The sequence below is a fragment of the Galeopterus variegatus genome, unplaced genomic scaffold, assembly GCF_000696425.1.
Source record: "Galeopterus variegatus unplaced genomic scaffold, G_variegatus-3.0.2 Scaffold142, whole genome shotgun sequence".
NCBI lineage: Eukaryota > Metazoa > Chordata > Mammalia > Dermoptera > Cynocephalidae > Galeopterus > Galeopterus variegatus.
The window spans coordinates 504879-507478 of record NW_007726253.1 but is presented as its reverse complement, the minus strand read 5'-3'; the positions used below and the strand labels follow the sequence as shown (position 1 = coordinate 507478).

At 45.5% G+C, this 2600-nt stretch overlaps 1 protein-coding gene across 1 annotated transcript in view; it reads right to left on the bottom strand.

Moving 5' to 3' along the window:
• The window catches only part of PINK1 (PTEN induced putative kinase 1), a 15068-nt gene that overhangs the window by 11916 nt on the left and 552 nt on the right, over positions 1-2600 (bottom strand). The gene's annotated exons all lie outside the window — the stretch shown is intronic.

The window sequence follows — 2600 nt, the reverse complement described above, 5'->3', positions numbered from 1 at the left end:
GGGACCGGCAACGGGATCGCAACCCTCGGTGTTGCCCCCGCGCCTCGCTCAGCCAGTGAGCAGGAACCGGCCTGTATGTGGGATCCGAACCCTCGGCGGGAGCGCAGCCGCGCTTCCCAAGCGGCGCACTAGCGCAGTGCGCCACCGGGCCGGCCCAACTACTTTTTGTCTTTTTATGACTGGTTTATTCCACACAGCATATCTTCAAGGTTCATCCATTCTGTAGTATGTATCAGAATTTCTTTCCTTTTTAAGGCTGAATACTATCCTAGTGTGTGTATAAACCACATCTTGTTCATACATTCAGCTGTTGATAGACACTTGGGTTGCTTCCACCTTTTAACTATTGTAAATAATGCTGGTATGAACAAGGATGTACAAATACCTGTTTATATACCTGCTTTTAGTTCTTTTGGGTTTACACTCAGAAGTGGGATTGCTGGATCACATGGTAATTCTATTTTGAATTTTTTGAGGAATTGCCATACCATTCTCCATAGCAGCTGCTTGTGTACAGGTTTTTGCTTGAATGTTAAGTTTTCGCTTCTCTGGGTAAATGCCCAAGACTGCAGTCACTGGGTCGTATTACAAGAACCTGCTAAATTACTTTCGATTTTATATTCCCACCAGCAGTGCATAAGAGCCCTAGTTACTCTGCATCCTCATCAGCATTTGGTATTGTCGCTATTTTTTATTTCAGTTGTTCTAGTAAGTTAGAAGTGGTATCTCAGTCTTAAATTTGCATTTCTCTGATGGCTAATGATGTTGAACATCTTTTACATTTTTTCATATGCTTATTCGGCATCTGCATCTCCTCTTGGTGAAATACATACTCATATCTTTTGCCTGTTTTATAACTGGATTTTTATTTACGTGCCTCCATCTATGGGGAGCAGCCACTATTCTACTCCAGTCTCACACCACATGGAATTTAGCACAACAATTGCCAGATCTGGTGATTTTGTTCAAAATAAGCCAAATGCCTGAATCTTTTAATGTGAAATTAATTGGTAACTAATTAAAAAATGTAAGACACCAGAGAGTAAAGTGTGAGAAAAGTGTATGTGAACAGCAAGCTTAGGAGGATCAATCTCAGCCAAAAACCACACAAACAAAAATGCTCTTTAGTTTTAAGCAGATTTGTCAAATTTTCTATCTTGGCTTTTGCCAGTTTAAGCCATGGCAAAAGACAGGGACAGAGGGCTGGCCAGTTAGCTCAACTGGTTAGAGTGCAGTGGCAAGGTCAAGGGTTTGGATCACCATATCGGCCAGCTGCCCCCAAAAAAGACAAGGGCAAGGGCTGGGGACTAGGCCAGATGTCACCTGTTACCACAAACTGGCCAGAGCTCAAACATGAGACACCCTGGTGATGAGGAACAAGAACTAGGCTAGAAGCCAGGAAACACAGGAGAGACTGCTTGGTACTTAATAGCTCTTTGTCCCTGAGCAAGTCACTCCATCTTCTACCACCTCAACCCTAACCTGTAAAATGCTGGGACTAACTCAATGATTGGTTTCCAACCCCAGGAAAAAGACTGATCTCCCCAGAAGAAGATGAAATTCTGCCAACAGAATTTGAACTGCAATGCTTACTCTTCCCCAGGTCTCCAGCCTGCCGGCCTGCCCTGCAGATTTTAGACTTGCCAACCTCCATAGTGAGCCAAATCCTTAAAATAAATCTCTCTCCCTCTAAATATATATATCCTGTTGGTTCTGTCTGGAGAACCCTAATAGACTTTGGTTGAGCAGAAACAGAGGTCTCTGACCTATTTTAAGCATTTAAAAAGCCTACGAACCCCTTCACCAGTAGTAATTCTACACACGTTAACTAAAACGTTAGCTCTGATGCTTTTCCTTGCTGTTTTTAGTTTTTACTGCAGTTTCAGCTATGTCACTGACTACAGACAGTCCTGACGGTTTGACTTACAGCTTTCTGACTTTAGGATGGGTTTGCTGGGATGTAACAGTATGTAAGTTGAGGAGCTTCTGTAATTGCTTGGCTAAATTGTGGAAGCAGCCTGGCTCAATGGTTAAGGGCATAGGCTTTGGAGAATCAGACTTTTGGCACTGCCCTTTATGGGCTGTGTGTCTTAGAGCAAATCACTTCACCTCTCTGAATATACTTCCTCTTACATAAATTGGGGATGACAACTACCTCAAGGGATAGGAGTGTTAAGATTTAGCTATGATTAAGTTTTAGAAAATTTACACAAAGCCATTTGCCATGGTGCAGCTGGAGCTATAAATAGCAGGATATCTTCCAAAACACTGTTTGAGAAAGGGAAGACAGTAAAACAAATGAAAGGTGCTGGCCCCAAATCAAGCGATGGGCAACGGCGATATAATTGCTGACTTCCAGGGTATTTCCAGCTAGGTCAAAGACAGACCTTAACTCTCGCCCCGCCCCTCCACCTGCCCCCAGCCCCAGCTCAGGGCCCACTCCCTCCCAGTGCGCACGCTCCTAGCCCAGACCCGCCCACTCACTTAGCTCCGCCCCCGGGGAGTGCCCCGCCCCCGACCGTCCCCTCCACGCCCAAGGGTCCGCTCCTAGCTACGCTCCCGCCTCTAGCCCCGCCCTGTTCCCCGCTCAGGGCCCGCCC